Here is a 20909-nt window from a genome sequence, read left to right as displayed (position 1 = left end):
GGGAATCAATCACACTACTGGCTGAGGTAAAAAGGATTTCTAATTTGCCCTCTCATCTAGCTGAAGACCACTCCTGACTGCACTGCTATGTGTTGAATTAGCTGTGACCTAGAAAGTCTTTTCAACTTGGATGCCTCTGACTCATATTAAAAACAACTCTAAGAAAGACAGAAAGTCAAGCCTTGTTGTTCATTCCCTAAGCCCATTATTGTGACTTGCTTGGCACTGACCCTGGCAGTAAAAGAAAAAGCAATACATCAACATCAGGGGCGAGAACAGCTGTTGAATCCAAGTGACAGATTTGAAATGAAACATGTGAATTATCTAAGCTGTAGTTGCTGAATGATAACAAAAGGATCATTGTTTTGTGGGCCGAATCACCGTAATGTCGTGCTAACAGCAACAACGGTCACATGTGGGCAGAAAAATTGCTGTTGAGTTGCAATGTGGAGATATATGACATCGGTAAACTTGTTTATTTCTGTTGTCGTTTTCAGCCGCAAAGTTTAAAGATATATAGTAAATTGGTGGTCCGACCTGTCTGCTGTGTATTTCATGCCCTGGGTTGCTATGCTAGCATCTTTGAAGAGCGGCATCTCGGACTAATTGCTACTTTTGGGTAAAAATTAAGTCTCACGATGGTGAAGTCTAATAGGATATTCAAAGATCAAACATACATATGAGATGAATTGGATAGATAGTGAATTACATAATTTGAAAAAAAAAAAGGTTTCATTGGATGTAAGCTCGTATGTGATGCAGGGGTTTTTGTGATTCAGTCTAAATTCTAATATTAAAAAATATATACGAGAATTACATGAAAACACTTGTGCTAATTATAGACACAGAACAATGTGTTTGTGCCCGACTGACATTCGTGAGAGAACACCAGAATTGGCAGGTCCGCCATTGGCACCCAATTCTCTTCGCAAATAAGGGAAGGTTCACACTGAGCACGTGACCAGCATGAAAGAGTCTGGAGATGCATGGTGAACGTAATGCTGCCTGCAATATCATCCAGCATGACCGGTTATGGTGGTGGCTCAGTGATGGGCCTGGGAGGCATATCCTTCGTGGGTCGCACATACCTCCATGTCATAGCCGGCTGTACCCTGACTGCTGTTAGGAACCGGGATGAAATTGTCGGAGTGACTGTCGGACCTTACACTGGTGCAGTAGGCCCTGGGTTCCTCCTAGTAGCACACCATGCGACCATCCAGATGTATCCCTCAAGCTTAGCAAAGAAACCCGTTTCCTGGAATAAAAAAAAACAGGGAATTATGTAAAAACAAGACAGTGTTTTTTAAGTTCTTTGCTTCCTAAGTAACTTAACTAATTAGCTTCGGTCGTTTTTTCTTTTTTTTTTCTTTTAGAAGATGCATTTTTTCACAGAACAAGCACTGAGGATTTTGTTTCCTATCTTTCATGTGTGTGTGTGTGTGTGTTATATGTTTTTTTTCTTTTTTCTTTAGGAGATGAATGTGGGTCCACAAATTTAACACTTTGGTTGTTTTTGACTTGACTTGTCACAACTTTCCCAGCTGTTGCTCTTGTATTTCCTGTTTTCTTTCACACTACAAACAAACAGTTCTTACAAAATAAAAATCAATTTTGTGTTCTGTTTTTAAGAATAGCATGTAATGTCTGGCCATGAAAAGACAGAGAAAAACCACAAATGTGAAATTGTAAATGGCACCATTTTGGAAATTAACTCTTTGCATAATACAGCTATTCTCAAATATGTTTTGATAAAAATGGTGATTGCATAAAGAAATGAAAGGGGAGTTTGCAAGTAAAGAGGAGACTCTTTCATTTGGGCAGGAAGTGAAGCAAGAACACTTGTTTGTCTGTCTGTGGCCTCTTCCCTTGGCTAACCCCTTAGTTGTTTGTATAACTACATAACATTTCTCCACTGCAGCACCGTTCAAATAATCTGTAATCCTTGAAGGACAGGTACGACTTTTTTCTCATGTTTACAACAAGCATATCATGAGTCACATATTTGACTTCGTCTTATAAGACCGTGCATCAAATAGTTTTGGAGCGACCGTCACACTGTCAGTGTTCTGATTCCTCTGCAGGTTCAAACACAACTGAGAAACAGGTTGCACTGAATCAACAGCGTTTCTGCTCACACAAAGCTTTAAAGGTCACTCACGACAGCCTGCAAATTGTAAAGATGCACGTAGATGCACGGGAAAGCCTTTATGTAAGTCCTTGCGCAGCTTCTTGGACGTCAGTGGGATATCTCTTCTTTTTTTTTTTTCTATTCCTCAAGACTCTGAAGTATTTGGCTGACTCAATTTAGTCTCAGATCTCATGAGTATGATGCCAAAAGGTCAAAAACATGACTCACAATATTTTTCCAAATTTGAGTAAAGGCCAAGTTATCTGAACCATGCTGCACTGTAGAAACATTATTTCTGGAAACTGTGTTTCATTACTGTACTTCAGCCAAGCATATCTTGCCAGTTATAGACACAGCAGTTTGAAATGGCTTATTCTCATTGTTTGAATGTAATCCGGTAACAAATGCACCAATAACAAATTACCGTTGATGTCACTGTGCGGAGATTGCCTTTTGTTCGTCCTGTAGTTTTTGGCATCATGCATCCAGCTATCACATGATCAGATCATCACAAAGACGAAGCATAAAGACAGAATGACAAAAAAAAAAAAAAAATGCAATATTTTCTTATTTGGCTGTGTTGCTGTGGAGAGGCCAACATTGTGAAGTGCTCGATTTACAAACCGCATCCCAAGTCCTATGTACTTTTTCCTTTAAAGGACTGATGCAGCTCTTCACTGTACTCCAGCCATTTCAAAAAACTGTAACATGACTCAAAGACGCTGGATTTATTTTGTCCCAGGAAGTGTTTGAAAGATAAGAATCTATAAAGCCAACAAACGGTGCCAGAAATGTCAACCAGACAGATACAAAAATATAGAATAAATATAGAAAAAAATAACCAAACTGCTAAGTATGAAAAAACAATAATCAGTAGAAACGCATATACTCACACATTCAGGCCCACACTCACATACCATCAACATACATACATTTAACACAACTACTTGTTGAGTTACATTGTTCTCGGGAGTCAGAAAAATATCTGCCTCACAAACAAGTGCAATGGAATGGACATCCAATCTTTCACCAACATGACTTTGCGATTGTATTGCGGGCAGTAGTATGGAAGCAAGTGAACAGTTACTTTTTTATCACATCTTTGAAGTTGCCGTTTGTACTTGACAGAAGTCTTTCTGCGGTACAAGCCCTAACCCCTCCCATCTCTATTTAAGTTTTATAGGTGTTATAATCAGTGGCTAAAGCTGCTTGGTAAATGGACTTGCATTTCTGAAATGCTTTTCCAGTCTACTGACCGCTCAAAGCGCCTAACAACACTTTACCCATTCACACACGCATTCATGCCATGCAAGATGCCAATTGCTCATCTTGCTCATCGACATGAGCCTTGGCCAGCCAGGGATGGAAATGCAGCTTTACATTTCTTTAGGTTCGGTTGTATATGTTTTTATCCAGCTCAAAGTGGCTTTTCACAACCACAAAATATCACAATTTATCTAATGTTTTTGTTGCACCTGTACTGTTTCTCTCTCCTTTCCCCATGTGAAGTTATCCCATCATTCGCTGAACCACTGTGTGGCTGCAGAAACATCCCCTCCTTCAAATCTTAACTTCATTAACCTTAATTGCCTTTTACTATGGAGAGTTTCAGACAGTTGACTCCATGTCCCGCTGACAGCAAATGAATGTTTTTTTATGCCTTCTGACCTCTGACTGCTACGGGGCAAACCTTTTAACCTCTGAATGGGATGCACATACTGAAATGGCAAATCGAACTGCAGTAAAAATCCAGGAAGAAATACTAAAATGAAAATTAAATAACACCTAATAAGATTAAGCAGTTAAGTAGCTATGTCGGAGGTTATGTTGCTTCATGATAAAGTGACATTAAAAAAAAAGTTAGATGAAATCTCAGCAATGAGTTAATATGGGGATATTTTAAGATATCATAATGATGTTCAAAATGGGTAAAATATGTTTAGCTTACTGTAAAGATAATTGAACCACAGCATATACCTTCTACAGGCTTATAGGAATGTTATAGGAAAATCTTTTATTTAAAATGATGATGTAACAAGACTTGTTTCCCATAAGCAACAACTCACTATAGAGTTTATTTATTTATCTAAACAATACGAAATATAGGCTATAGGTGACTTCACGTTGTAAATCGTTAGGCAATACAAACATATCACGTCACATTCTAACTTAAAAAACATTCCTGTTAAAAATCTTGAAGCAGTATATTAATGTAATGAGATAAAGTTTCCAGTTATAATGTGTAAGTTGTAGTGGTAAGGTAAAAAAATAACATTAAAAATATCTGCTTTTTCTTTTACAATTTATCTTTTCATTTTTATAAGGTGATAGTGATCCATTCCACATTTTTCAGACATGGCGTCGTTTTATTTTTATTTCCCACACAGAGAAAGTGATGTAATGAGGACCAGTGTCTCTGATGGCAATCCGACAGCTGTCTTTGTTAGGTATCTGAAATAATAAGTTGCATTTGTCAATTTGTTAGGCTCATGATGTTCAGCAGTGGTTTTGATGGCCGGTAGATGGATAACCCAGCTTGTTTTATTTTTTTAATTTCACTCCCATTAGCGTGGCTGATCAGCTGACAGCGAGCCTCTTTGGAGGCTGACATTAAGTTGAAGCAGCTTTAAGAGCTTTTGGAAAATATGACATGTCATTTCCTCCTGCAAGCCTGGGCCATCCCCCTGTGAGCCGCAGACGGGCCTCGGGGCTTGGTTGATAAAAGGAGAAAGTTTATTGTAGCAGGTGCAAATTCTCATTACCTACATTTTTGTTTTTCTTGTTTGGTTGTTAGGGAGCTCCTGCTGCTCCTCAATCTACATCTGACCGTGGGGTAACTTTTCATTATATGTCCCCACTGACTTTACCGTCTCAGTGCAGTGATGTCATTCAGGATAATAATATCTTATTAAACTAAAATATCTGGCCTGTCTTATTATATGCGCGTCTTCCTCACAAGTGTTGATAACTACAATTGAGGATCACTACAAAATGCATTTTACTTTTTTTTTTCCTGTCTAATGTCATCAGAAATCCAGTTAGGATCTATGAGGTACCAACCTCACAATCCGTTTGACAGTTCTTCCACAGCTGAAGGGAGCGTGTGTGTGTGTGTGTGCGTGTGTGTGTGACCTGTAGAGCACATCCAGATGAAGCCAGTACTCTGAATCTTGTCCCACCTGAGCATGACTTATTTCAGTTTTCATTTGCCAGATGTAAGGGTTAGGCTAACCCCAACCTCGCAGCATTTAGACATGATGAAATGTCTCACGCCTATCAGGTGCGGGGTTTTCACTCTACAGCAACCAGCCAGCTGCAAAGCTTAAACTGTTTCCAGTCCACTACGTTTCAGAGGCGAATGTTGTCACTAAAGTTTTCACATGAAGGTAGCCAGTAAAAAGTACAATTTACTTTGAAAGTGACGTGCTGCATCAAAGCCAAAGTATTGTGTTCTTAAATTAATTTATTTCATTGTAATCAAGATCAATTAAACCACCCCATTTGATTCGTATCAAATAGGTGATGACAGTTTGCTCTGGACAGAGAATCTTGATTTAAGAGGGGACCCAGATGTCTGACATGTTATTTCCAGATCTGACACTTGGCACCATCGTTTTACTAAGGGGCCATCCACATGGAAACGCTTTATGCGCATGCTTCATCTCTGCTTCTCCGTTTTTGGTGAATTTCAAGCACCACCTATCCACCTTATCCTTGACTTTGTGAGTTTACCCATGGTTTGTAGCGTTAGTCAGTTTTGCTCTTCCGGTTGAACTGGTTGAACTCGGTGTTTACGCTAGCGTAGCTGTCACGCTCGCTCAAAAAACTGCTTTTAACACAAAGAAAGTGACAACATTTTACAAAAATCGGAGGTGGATACACAGTACGGTTGTTTTAAAAAGTTGTGAGGACAGTCCTCACCTGTCAGGTTGCGCGGAGTGCGCAGACGACATGAAGCAATGGCCCGACGTTAGCTACATCGACATTGTTAATGTAAATTATCTTGTATTTTCTGAAGGTGTTGACAAAGGAGAATTACACAGATACAAAAGCACAGAAGCATACAACTACCTGCACAGTAACAAAATAGGGAAAGTACTGTAGAAGAAACACAGCGAGTTTATATTTCTGAAGGCAGCATTAGCGCTCAGCCAGAGCATCAATCAAGGTAAACATACAGCGTGGATAACGCTGAAGGAAAGTGGAGTCGTGGAGACAGGCAGCTGCTCGTGCACTGCCGGGTTAGGGAAGTCGTGTAGCCATGCAGCAGCTATTCTGTGGAAGATATTCATGAACCCAAATATTTATTTTAGTGTCAAAGCCGCGAGCCACGCTAGTCTCTGCTCCTCCTTCCTCGGCATGGCGTGTAGGACGCAGGGCACGGACATTTATGACATAATGCTAGTTGTTTAGGGCTAGCTTGGCAGTCATACAGTTGTAAGGCAACCGGAAACAGAAAACCGCCGGCGGAAGTAGTTATCTGTCATGGCAGCCCCCATAGGCTTCTGAGGAAACGGGTGGATAGGCCTGGAATATGAACTAAAGCGTGTTGAGTCGTTTACAATGGATCCATTTGGACGCAAATATTCTTGAAACAATGCCAAGGAAGAGGGGGGGAAAAAAGGTTGTTTTGCTACGCGTGGACATGACCTAAATCGTCTCTCTGCACTCATCTAGGACATGTGACTTCCGAGAACAGAGTGCTGTGATATGAACAAGACATGGCTCTGTTCTCCTTTCTTATGTTCTTCACGGTCATATTATTCAACATTGACAAAGTGAATTATAGTCATGTTTGTTTTTGTGTCAGAATTGCAAAAATAATTTAATCCAAATTGAAATGATGTTCGGACCAAATTTATAAACGCAGAACAGACAAAGACTCATCTTAAGATTCACTCTTGATGTCAGTGGAGCTGTAAAGAGAGGAACTGGGAACTGGATCAGCAATGATTTGTGAAAGCCAGTTACACAAGACACATCTGCTTCGGGCACAAACAGCAGAACACGCAATTCTCCCTTGTAAGTCCCAAGTTTCCTGACAGGCTATTTCTGTCGAGATTCAGAGAAAGAATTTTGTAAGTCTGCATTTGCTGTCAGATACAAACAGAACGAAAGACACGTCCAAAAGACGACCAGTGAAGAGGCAGAATGAAAGTTTTTTTTCTTTCTATCAGAATCAGAATTCCTGTATTAGTCCCGCAAACGGGGAAATGTGACTGTTTTAATATAATGTCTATGATGGATGTCAAAAGCACAGCTTCTAGTGGTTCAAAACAAAGGTTTTTTATGACATGTTTCTTCGATGTTTCATGTTCCTTTCACTGGACAGAGCAGCGTGGGGACAGGCCGGGGTGGATAATAATCATATGGACTTGTGTACAAGGCAATGGGGGGGTCTGCCAACTGGTGGCTGGGTAATGCTACTATGTGCATGAACAAGTAAATAAGAATAATTGGGTCCTCTGTCTCCGTTTTTCTGAGCTTGATTTAATACAGTGTTTTGGTCAATCTTCATCAGGTATCGTTCTGAGATTGGATGACCAAAAACACGTTACACAATTTTTTGGGAAGTTAGAGTGCTTGTGTGTGTGACTGACTGAGCCAAACTGTCACATTCTGTTGTTCATTACATCCAAACTACTTTGGTGAACGGGGTTGTGTAAGCTAAGACTTTTATTCAAGTTGAGCAAAAATAGTTGTTTTTCTTTAAAGAATTTACAGAGATTTTCCAATGGGAACATCTACTCACCACTGCAGTGAAGGGTCAGTTCACCCCGATAAGTGATATCAGATATCTAAATCAGGGATTTGGGAGAATCAGCGATTTGTTTCCCCAGAAATGAGTTCCCATGAAATCATCCTACAAACCTCACTGTGAACAATTATGAGTGAGCTCCATTGAGGACAATATTTTTTTTTAGGTCTCACTTGTAAAAGAGATTCTAATCTCAATGTGACTTCCTAGTGAAATTAAAGTTACATAAATATCTTTACCCAAAAACAAAATATGTACTTTTTTAGAGACTTTTATTCTGGAATGAAGATTTTTATTATTTCAGCAAAGGAAACTAGAACTCTTCTCTTCTCCTGTAATCTGTATTTCTCCTTTAGAGGATTTCTCTCATGAAGTGTTGAAGTCAAAGTTCAACAGTTCCTTTTTGTTTTCACTGATTTGATCAGTGTATTCTCCGGAAGTTAATGTCTCATGACATCGATGTTATCCGCAAACCTCGCTGTGAAGATATTTTATTGGAGCTTCTGAGTAAACGGTTCAATTGAAAACTCTTTGAGGACATGTTTTTTTGCAGGTCACACTGGGAGAGATGTCAACCTCATTGTGTCTTCCTAGAGTGAATATTTTGATAAGATGATATTAAGATGCAAGATGGATTATGTTTCAATTTAGAATCAAGACATTATTACAGTGTGGGACTGTACAACTGTCTTCCAACTTCCCCTGTCTTCAGCTTAGCTGTTTCTCCTTCTTGAAGTTTTCTGTAAGTTTATGTTTTTGGTGTGGAACGGTGTCAAATTATCAAACACAGCACTCGGCCGTTTATTTTGAAAGGTAACATGAATCGCTCTCCGCCCGCTCTCTCCCCATGGGGTTAACTCTTAGTCTGGTGTTGAGCCCCCATCCTCCTCCTGGACCTGCTTTAAAACCTGCTGGGTAATTCCATAAACTGTTATATTAAAAAGTCTCAACCTAAATTTTAGTTTTTTCACTGATTTTATTTTATTATTTTATTTTTTATTACCAATTGTATGGTACCCGAGCAAGTGTCCCCGGGGTGTTTGACATAAGCCTCCTAAAAACAGCCTTCGCCGGCACCCAAAAGAGTCGGAGTTTTCACCCTAAAGCAAAACAGTTTAGCCTCTTTCGTGAAAGAATTTCCTCAAACAAAACCACACAAGTAGCACACATGACACACGACTGTATATGCAAATATTCCACATGCAACAGTTTATGGGTGGGTTGACTGACAAAGAGGGGTCTGTCTCTCTTTTTTATGAGAGGACCCTCGTCAAGTCTAATATTAACAACATGTCGGCAAACCTCACATTATATTGTACGAACCATACAGTGGATGCTTACCAAAAAAACAAAGACCGCTTTAACTGTTGCTGTCTGGGTTTACTTTTTTGTGAGTAATGTTTGGTCGCATTTTTACGTATAAACATTTTTTTAATTTTTATGAGATCTTGTATCCTTTTTTGGTGGATTTTACACACTTTTCTCACTGTTTTCACATAGTGTCTTTCAGCCTGATAAGCTTGTTCTTACTTGTTTGTAGTGTTGATTTGCATGAATGAGTGTTTGTCATTTCTGGCCTGGTCAGAAGCCCAGTCGCCATGATAAGAATGCAATTTACATTTTTGGGGATTTAATCACAGTTGACAGCTCCAAATAAAAATTAACGCACGCAGTAGGACAAATGGATAAAAACTGTTTATTTACACAAATAAATGAATATCTTCATGTTCAACACTTGCCGAATTTGACAGGTCCGAGTGATCAAATCCTAACCCATCCACACCCCTACCCAACACTGTCCGTTCATGATCAGATCACTCAGAGCGCATGGTGACACCGGGTCTGAGCGGAGCCTTTGAGAGACTAGTTAGCCACCAATTAACTGTGGAAGGAGGAGACACCAAATGTCCTGGGAGACATAAACCAGCGCACCTCCTTTAAGGTGGGGATAATGGGCCCTTCAAATAGCTTGACCCGTGTCTGTCTGTCTCCATGGCTCCTGGGGAGTTAATGACGGCTAATCTGAATTTCTTCACTGAGTTATGACTCATCTTCGGTTGAGATGGAATGGCACATAAAAACTCTAAGGATGGCCTGTGGTGTTTCTTTGAAACACGTGTTTGTACCACTGTGATGAGGATTCCTATTGCTTGTAAGCCTTACCTTAATCCAATCCACTGCAATATGTTCTAATTGAGCAACCATGAGCATAGATTCTGAACCCTCCAACTGCCAAAATGTCCTCTCTTTCAAAGTCATACCAGTAGAACAATAACAGATACAAAATGCTGAATTTACAGCAGGATGGTGCAGAGCTTTGTCCATAGTGAGCTTTGGACCAAAGAAAGTGAGAGCGTATTTATGATGTTTATGATATTGCCTTTATCAATCGCTGAATCGGTTTTAAATTCCTGCCTGTTTCTGCAGACAGCCTTCCCGTGCCTAGTTGCCGTTCTGATAAAAATTAATCCGCCTGATTGGGCATGTTTCAGTTCCGCTGATGAAAGTTTCATGTGATTCACTGAGACAGACCATTAGGCACCATGTGTAATCACTAGCATTCCACTGTGTGACAGTATTCAACCCAAGGACTGGAGGCAAAAAGGAAAGTCACAGTCTAGGAAAGCTGCTCCATAGCTCTCCAATTGTGAAGAGCTGACATACATGAAGCCTCTCTCATAATGTGACTGCGGAGGAAACAAGTGTCAACATGCAAATCTCGCTAAGTGTTACCTGTCACCACAGAGGGGAAGGATGAGAAAATTACACTGACTTTTGAGAGCTTTGCCTTGCTGTTTTCTAAAAGCATTGTGCTTGTCATGAAGTGTCTCCTCTGCTGTCTCACATCTTTAGAACTTCTCAGTGGATATACTTTGAAGTCACTCTAGAGGGATTCTGCTAACATCTTCAAAGAATAGAAAGAAGAGATAATAGGGTGTCGTGTTCAGCTCTGAGAGCCTGTGTCTTCAATGGTCGGGATCTTCTCGATGGTCTGTTGTCTTGCCCTGTCTTAAAGGAGTGGGCCCTAAACATGCATGAATATGTTTAGTTTTAATGAATCCACCTCTTGTTGTGTGTTTTTCTCCTTTTTCTGTACTTATCTGATCTGCAGAGTAGATGAGTAAGTAATTTAAGCCCCAGTTAAGATCTAATGCTTTAAAAACTTGAAACTTTTCAGTTGAGTTTCTTATCTCAGTGATATCACTTTGCCTCCATGTTTTGTGCTCTCATGCCTATTCTCATGTTTTTTTAAATCTTGTGAAGTGTGCAGAGACTCTTTGGATGATGTGCACTCTTAATAAAGTGAAAAAAAGCGGCAAATTGTCACATGATGTGAGAGGCTGCAGCCAGAGAAAAGAAATTGCAGTATTTGCAACAATTGATTTATTGCTGTAACGCCTTTCTATGCAAGAAATCCCTGGTTCTGGATTTTGAATTTGACTATTTGCTGGTTTTCCCAGTCTTCTGGGATGGCAAACTGAAGATTTGTTTGTTGAAAAAAACCAAAAAAACAATCTATTTGAATATTTCAACTCTGACTGGCGTTTTTTAAAAGCAATTTCTAACATTTTTATAGATCAACTGATCGTATAATAATGAAAGTCATTGTTATTTCAAGTTGTGAATTGATTTGTCGATCGCAGGGCTGAAACTGTTATTTGAAACATTGCCCAGAGTTGAATAAGGTTGATAAAAAAAAAAAAAAGAATCAATTCATAAACAATATAAATAATGCTATAAATGATTAAATCTATGTAATGCTTTTAAGCAAGAATAAATATATTTATTTGTATCTCTGGTCGCACTACTTCACTCTTTGAGCCACCAGATTGGATCTGCAAAGCAGAATTCTCATGTCAATGTGCACTCTCTCAGCATGTTCAGCGATCTTTGTCTTTGCATTGCCATGTGAAGTTTACCACCTAGGGTCAGACGGAGCCGAGCACCCAGGTGGCGAACTCGCCTTTAAAGCGGACGAGGTGAGGAGTCAGATTTGCTCGGAGACTTAAAAGTCCTCCTGGTTTTCAGGCTTCACCGATGCTTCAAAGATGTATCGTTTGCTCTCCCAAAATAAGCTTATCGGCCTTGTTTGCATGCGCCTCATCAATGAGATACAAATATAACAGGGTCAAAGGTACCAGGCCGAGTAAATAAACAGATGTGACAGCAGCGTCTCCACCTTACAAGGAGACAAGGAGAACTACTGTTTGATGGTCTCTGAGAAGCCGGGCACAATACCTTGAGCAGACACTCGACCAACTTTCAGTTTGATCCTCAAAGCTGGAGTGTTTCTCAACCTTTTTGAGGCACAACCCCCCCAAAAAATCAGGTTGCCATTCCGCTGCCACCCCCACTGGGACCTCCAAAGTAAAAAAAATGTATATATAATGTGAGTGTGTGTGTGTGTGTGTGTGTAATCTCTAACCTACAGTGACCTGAGCAGGAACATCCATGTCAGGTCTAGCTGTGCTTCAGTTAGCTAACTCTAACAATATTGATATAAACTGACTCACTGAAGGATAGAATATTCATGAAATACAGAGCGATGATGGTAATAACAATGAAAACAACAAAAAATTCAAATGAATAAAGGAAAGTAAGAAAAAAAACAAACAGGTAGATTGTGGGAAAGCTGTACTCGATATAATGTTTCCATGAAGCAGCTGAGAACCATTTGCGTTCACAAAGCTTACAACAGCTGTGTCGAAATTTAGAAAAATGTGTATAGGAAGGGGCTTTTCTAAGGATAACATGGACAAAACGATGTTCAAAAACACGTAGGTACTCAATGACTTAAATAGTTCAAGATTACACAAAAGCCAGAGCACACGGGTATGTTTTACTGATGTTGCCATCTGTGAGACTTTTGCAGTTCCAAAGTGAAGGGCAACGACGGATGACAATGACCTTCAGTTTGAGCCTCGATGCTCTCATGGCCAGCAGCCCCCTGAGGGACTGTTAATGCTGCTGCTGCTGGTAAATAACACTACAGGTAGATGAAAGAGGCGCCAGTGTTTATAGGCTGATCTGCGGAAAGCAAGAAAAAAGCTTATTGGACCATTCAGGTTGCACTTAAAAGTTGCCTGAGAAAATAACAGGTAGGGAGTGAGTTTCAGGAGTGAAGGCCGACAAATGGAAATCAAGACAGAAAATGCAGGAATTCATCTTGTAGAAACAGAAATATTACATGTGTAATGCCACCTTTGTTCCATCATATTGATTCAATTGAAATTACCTTGTCTTTTCTCAAAATGGTGCCAGGTCCCTTAATTGACTCACGTCATGGAAAAGTCTCGCTCTGATTGTGCAAAATAATTATATTAACAAAAAATAAAATGGCATGACCATTGTTAGGATTTTGAACTTTTTTTTTTTTTTAACACTGTGTGTCACATTGAGAGCAATGAAACTGCGTCAAACTCAGTCAAACTCCGTGCATGTGTACAAGGTTAAAAGAAAACCATGTCTGAGCCCTTTGTGCTACATCAGTTTTATAAAATAACATACAAACTGGGCCAATAAAGCTGATTCTGACTTTCAGGAAAAATGAGTAACGCTGTCTGTAAAAGGGTGTAGGCAGGATGTAGTTCAGCTTGTGACCCTACACATCAAAGAGACCCGCTCAGAAGTACTGACCCATATTTAACATCTGTTGTCCTTGTCTCTTTAATTGAATACATTTGCTGAGCAGTTAATCAGCACGTCACTGGGATGAAGACATGATTCTTGTGGTTTTACAGTCGGCAGCTTGTCAAGGAACAAAACAATTCTGTTGACTGGCAGCAAGAAAAAGTCATTGGTCAATCGGTCATGAGGTTTCGAGGCAATTTCGATCGCAAAATGCATGTGAATATCTGACGGATGAAATGTATATGATACAAAGCCACACAAAAGTGACATCAAAAATGTTTAAGGGTCAAAGTATGGCTGATAACAAAACATATAGTATGAGAAATGGAATAAGAAGGTTAACTAAAGATTGTTCTGTGAAATGTTCTTTGTCTGATCTGAAAGATAATCATTTTCAGCTGTATCACCTTGAGAGGACCGTTTCTCTTCTTTCAACACATTCGTCCACCCCTTGAACCCCTCATCACATCATCTCATAATGTACATTGTGTCATTTAACTAATGCTAAATTATGTGGCATTTCTGCAAAGCGTTCTGCGAGGTTCCCTGTCAATCACACACCGTGGGCGATGCTGTGATCTTTGCTTCCTCGCATGTCTTGTTGACAGCTCTGTATGCTTTCTTATCTGATCAACCACGGCGGCTGCATTCCGATCTCTTTCTAGGACTCCTCTGTTTTCTGAATCACAGACATCAGAGATTAATACAACTGAGATTTCTAAAGCTTTGGAAACCCGACCCAGCACATGATAGACCTGATTCTTTGGAAATGTTCAGGATATATGAGAGAAAAGCTTAAGCTAGCCAGCAAACTGTGAATGCATTACCAATGTTTTACCTCAAGATGGCTTATGTTAGGTAACTCAGTGTAATAGTTTGATAAATGAATGCTAATGTTAGCACTAGCTAATACAGGCAATTGAAATTACATCCAGTGCCAAAGATATATGTTGTCGCGGTTCGGCAGTGGCAGTCGGGGTTTTTGTTTTGTGTTTTCCTTCTTCCCTCACCTGCTCCTTACTACATTTTCCTTTTACTTGACTTTGTCTCATGCTCGTGTATTTCCTTCCACGTGTGCCGAACCTTCAGCGTCTCCCCGCGCAGCTCGCGGCTCACCTGTGAATTCACCTGGTCGCTGCCAGACCGCTCAGTCTTTCCGTCTGTCCTCCACGCTCTCAACGTCCCTGCTTGTTTCTTGCAAATACCTTTGTACTGATTTTCCTGCCTCAGGCCTCTGCATTCTGGGTCCAACAGAAACCCCGACCATGACATACAGTATATAGCGGTACTCAGACTAGCGTTAATGTCACCATTATGCTATGTTCATTCTCTTTTACTATACACTACCAGTCAAAAGTTTTAAGACACCTTCTCATTTAATGGTTTTTCTTTATTTTCGTCACTATTTACATTGTAGATTCTCACTGAAGGCATCACAACTATAAATTAACACACATGGAATTATGTCGTAAACAAAAGAGTGTGAAATAACTCTAACTATGTTTCATATTTTAGATTCCTCAAAGTAGCCAGCCTTTGCTTTGTTGACAGCGCTGAGAAACCCTTGGCCTTCTCTCAATGAGCTTCATGATGTAGTCACCTGAAATGGTTTTCACTTCACAAGTGTGCCTTGTCAGGGTTCATTTGTGGATTTTCTTGCCTTCTTAATGGGGTTGGGACCATCAGTTGTGTTGTGCAGAAGTCAGGTTGGTACACACTAAGTAAAGAGAAACGACAGTCCATCATTACTTTAAGAACTGAAGGTCAGTCAGTCCGGAAAATTGCAAAAACTTTGAATGAGTCCCCAAGTGCAGTCGCAAAAACCATCAAGCGCTACGACGAAACTGGCTCACATGAGGACCGCCCCAGGAAAGGAAGACCAAGAGTCACCTCTGCTGCTGCAGATAAGTTCATCCGAGTCACCAGCTTCAGAAATCGCAAGTTAACAGCACCTCAGATTAGATCACAGATGAATGCCACACAGAGTTCAACTGTTCAGAGGAGACTTCACGAATCAGGCCTCTCTGGTCAAATAGCTGCAAAAAAAACACTACTAGGGAAAAGCAACAAGCAGAAGAGATTTGTTTGGGCCAAGAAACACAAGGAATGGACATTAGACCAGTGGAAATCTGTGCTTTGGTCTAATGAGTCCAAATTTGAGATCTTTGGTTCCACCCGCCGTGTCTTTGTGCGACGCAGAGAAGGTGAACGGATGTTCTCCACATGCATGGTTCCCACTGTGAAGCATGGAGGAGGAGGTGTGATGGTGTGGGGCTGCTTTACTGGGGACACTGTTGGGGACTTACTCAAAATTGAAGGCACACTGGACCAGCATGGCTACCACAACATCCTGCAGTGACATGCCATCCCATCCTGTTTGCGTTTAGTTGGACCATCATTTATTTTTCAGCAGGACAATGACCCCAAACACACCTGCAGGCTGTGTAAGGGCTATTTGACCAAGAAGGCAAAAAGGGCCAACAAGTGCTCAACATCTCTGGGAACTCCTTCAAGACTGTTGGAAAACCATTTCAGTTGACTACCTCATGAAGCTCATCGAGAAATTGCCAAGAGTGTTCAAGCAGTAATCAAAGCAAAGGGTGGTGTGGTGTGGTTGGAAGGTGTGTCCAAACTTTTGAATGGTAGTGTATGTGGGGGTGTACCGCAAGAGTGCACAAGTGCAAATTATGCGTTATCCGACAAAACGCCTTGAGTAATTGAATAGTTTCAGTTTGATGTCCTGCTTGTCAGTTGAAATTATATCCAAATGAAAAGAAACATGTTCAACCACAAACATAGACTAGAAAGTTTAATTAAGACGGTCAAACTGTAACTTTCAGCTCCTGGCCTGAGGCAAAAAAAAAACCAACACATTAAACAAACAACAAATTTGTTTTACTTTTGTCAGTGAAGTAATGACACTACCAACATTGACTTTTATAATCCTGAATCTAGGGGTAAAGATGAATAAGAATTAGTAAGAAAATAACTCATCATTAGAACAATAAAATAAAAGTTAGCATTCAGACATCACCCAAAAAAACGTGGTTTGATCTGTAGCAATATAAATTAATTAAAAACGGGCAAAGAAATAAAGATCATTCAAAGAAGGGAGGCGCGTTTGTAAATTATAATGATATAAGTAGAAAGCCAAAGTTCTTCTTTAGACTTTACTATATATGACCAAAGAATATGGACATATGTTGTGCACTTCTGGTCTGGGTGTCTGGGCCTTCAGTTCCAAGTAAGACAACCGTTAATGCTACAGCATCGGATGCAGTGATATGCAATGAATATACAGTAATTTGGTTCCAAACTGTGTGCGACTGAGACAACAGTCTCGTGCACGAGCCCAGACTGGTCTGCGCTGAGCTGCTGACCTCCAACCCATCAGACACCTTGAACCGGATGAACTCGAAAGGCTGGCTGCGAGCCAGATGCTCTCACCGACATCGGTGGCTGAACTCACTAATGCGCTTGTCGTTGAATGGGAGCAAATCCCTGCAGCCAGGTTACAACATCTTGTGGAAAGCCTTCCCAGACATTTCCAGCCATGTTTTGGCTACAAAAAAAAAGAAGAAAAATAGACAAGTCAGGGCATCTCCAGGCTTTCTGACAACAAAAAACAGCTGTTTTAAATGAGATCTTAAGACATCTCTAGCCTCGTTTGCAGCCAACAAAATGGTTGTCTTAAGCCATAACATGATCTTTTTATAACCCTGACCCAAATGGTTTTCCTGATTAAACCTAACCAGAGCATGAGTAGAGCATCGTCACGACATGAGATTCAGAACATTGAACCAAGGTAAACGTGAAGTTCCAGCATGAAGAAATGTAAAATTTCCGTAGTTTGCCTGTTTATTTTGGCGACTGGGTTGCATTTGTTCTGGCGAGTTTGGCTGAAACATTTTTTTTTTTTTTTTTAAATCATTTGGCTCCTGTCAGACGGTAAACAGTCTGAATCTGCAGCAGACATCTGCAGAATTCCAGGAAAGACTGTCTCCAAGTGACCTAATTTTTTAATTTCTAACTTGATGAAGACATTGATTACTTAAATTGCTTGGCATAACAGTGCAGTGGTTTCCTGCACGAAGACATTGCGAGAACGGGCAAAAATGAGCAGCAGCGAAGGTACGATACCTGTCGTAGTTCAGTCTGATGTGGCACCTCCAGCCCAGTTTGTCCACGGAAAGCAGAGACAGGGACTTTAAATAGATGCCAGCTATTATTCGTGGAATAGTTCAAGGCTCAACAATGCACAGGCAGCAGGCAACTTTTCCCCCCCTAGTGTTTACATGCGGTACGATTGTTGGTGATGCTCTTGCAAAGACAACTGGATCGTTTGTTCTCCTCAGGGTCACAGATAATGACAATGCAGAACACAACGTGAGTTTGTTCAGTCATTTAGTATATAATAGAGATGGATCGCCAGTAAACATTCCTTGTTCCTGGGTGACACACACACAGGGAGATTACTCAGAAGAGGAGAGGGTGATCCTTCCAGGTTGAGGATTCAACCCAGCATCCTTTAAGTCACGTTTGCGTCTTCTACCCTAAAGCTTTCCCTGTCCTGCAGCGCTTGGACATAAGAATAATTGGTAATTCAAACTCTTTCACTTGCGTCTGTCTCGCAGGGTAAAAGTAAGCACGTTGAGCATTTTCCTCTGGGAGGATGTTCTCGTTGTGGAGTGATGGACGGACTCCCTTCGGCGCCAGTTGTCTTAACGCGGTGCATACTGCAGGCTTAAATTCCTGAACTGTCATCAGCTGAAGGTAATTCACAAATAGCATAAAATGCATATTGAATGCACCACCTGTCCATGTTGGGAAGCCTGCACAAAGCGAAAAAATAGTGGGGAAAAAAAAAAAAAAAGATGATAGATGATGCTGCTTTTATTTTTGGCCATAATAAATGGAAATTGATAATTGCTCATATGCACGTTTTTTAGAGGCAGGGTTTGAGTTACAATCTGAGCCTTGTGTGGCTCTGAAGCAGGCCCCCATGAAGAACACCAGGCTGATGCAAGTTTTTGTAGTGGCAAACTGTAATTCACTGTCAAGTGATGCACTACGGCCCAAAAATACTTTTACCCATTGGCTTACACTGTGAAGGAAGCATAGTTGTAAAACGGTGGATACATTTACTCTGGGTGCCCCAGCCAGGCATAATTATAACATCCTCGCTCTGAAGGAGACGTCTCTAACCGTGGCCATTTTTTGTGATGACCCCCATCAGATTTTTTACAGCTTTTGTGGTAGCTCAGAGCCCTTCCTAAGGGAGTTCAGCTGTGACACTTAAAAGAGTATCTTAACAGCCCCTTTTCAGCCCGGGGTTAAGTTACTCATTGACAAGAAACTTCATTAACACCAAAGATGTGTTGGCAGGTCTTTAGAAACATGCCGAATTGGCTGTCCAGCAAAAAGTACTGACAGTCTATTTTTCAACTGCCGAATGTCCCACTCAGTACTTTCCTTGGTCCCAATTCTTTAATAATCAAATTAAAGGAATCATCATCAAAAAATGTTTGTTCAAAGTTTATAATTAAGAAGAAAACGAGGCCCAAAATAAGGACACATCACACAAGGTTCATTAAAATTGTTGTCTCTCAACTACTGATTGTTTGTTGCGATATTATTCTGCTAATTATATTTTAGTCATTATTTTTCCAATGTTTTTTTTAAAGTATTTGTCTTTTTATATTGTTTTTGATAGCAGGGAGTGCCATGGGAATTGTTTCCGTCGTCTTGCATTGCATTGAAATGTCAACTCCTGATCATTCATAGCCGTAGCAGCCTCACAAAAGCATGTTTTTAATCATTATCAATAATTCATCAAAATAAGAGTCAAGTTTCCGTGTTAAGAGTCAAGTGTTTGCTGCCTCTCTGTTGCTGTTTTGTTTTAGAATTGTTATCTCCAGACAGAGTGCAGAACAATCAATAATAGAAATCATCCTTAGTTGCACTCTTAGCACAGTAGTGTGGGAGTCAAAATCAAAAATGCCCGACACTCCCAGACATATCTGGGAGCTCTGCATGCTGTTGGTGTTAAAATCTTGATTAGCAAACGTGACTCCTTTATCAGCAGCAATGCTCGAGCATCGCAGAGGTTGCACAAGAAGGTACCCTTATCCATGAGAAAACCTGCTTGTGTACAATATTTCTGTTGAAGCAGAGTAGAGGTTTCCAGTTCACTTACTTCCAATGTGCATGGGAACAAGTCTTCAGTGCTCTAAAAGCTCCTGCAGCACTTGTAATACATAGATCGACTTTATTAAACATACGTCACATAAAGTTGTTCCATGGCTGCCAACACACTAATTATCTCATATGTGTATTTGAGTCATTAAGCAAGTGGAAGTGCAATAAAGACAACCGTCGGAGCACAGCCTTCCCAGAATGCCATGCGCATTCCAAGATCCGTCTCCTGGCAAGAAGAGAAAGCGTCAGATGATAACCGCACAGTAGGTATGTGTGACAGCAGAAGGCCTTAGGCAAAGTGTTCAGGCCAACAGCACATCGCGCTGCATGAAAGGCACATTGTGACTGACAGCTTGACAGTTACACTCTGCTCTAGTCAAGCGCACAGATCAGGCTCTGGCTCGATTCATAGTGATGACAAATTCTCCCTTTGATTTCCTGTGACGCTTCACTCCCACACCGTTCAAAAGTAATTACCAGAGCTTCTAGGCAAGGGGATTGACATCAAGACCCGGAGGCTTTGTTTACATTAGTGCCGCCATCTTTCCTCTTTGCCCCAACAAAGGAGATTCCCCCGCCACTGATTAGTGAATACTACAAGTCAAACTATGGTGATAGATGATGGACAGGATGGGGTGTGGCTTTACTTACCGATTTGTGTTTTCACAACATACAACCTCCAACTGTTTTCTGATGCAAGATACTGGTTAATTTGCGTGACTCATCCAGATGTGGTAGATACTTAAAAAGGATCAGTCCCTCAAGTGTTTTGCAGCTATGCTGATAGTTTTGCTTTTAAAGTTTCCAGGTTTTGATATACCTGAGATAATTCCCTTTTTTTTGTAGTCTATGCACACCCGAGAGTACGATAGGCCATGATGTAGTGAGGAAAGATGACAAGTGTTTTGCTCCTCTCAGTGCTCTTGCAGAATGGAACACGTTAAACACATTTTGCAACAAGTGTTCAGCGTGTTCCGTCATTATCAACTCTTTTTAGCAGCTTTAATTTCATTTCAGACGATAATATTTTCCTGCAGTTAACTTATAGCGTGAATCCCTAATTAATATTCCCGCCACTGTACTGGAGTGAAAGCAGGAATCTAAAAACCTCGACACGGTATTTAATAACCATTGACAAAGTATTATAAACATCAGTTGCAACTTTACAAGAAATAATTGCTTACTTTTGTTTAG

Source organism: Sparus aurata, chromosome 8 (assembly GCF_900880675.1).
Source record: "Sparus aurata chromosome 8, fSpaAur1.1, whole genome shotgun sequence".
Classification (NCBI taxonomy): domain Eukaryota; kingdom Metazoa; phylum Chordata; class Actinopteri; order Spariformes; family Sparidae; genus Sparus; species Sparus aurata.
This window is presented reverse-complemented; position numbering follows the sequence as displayed.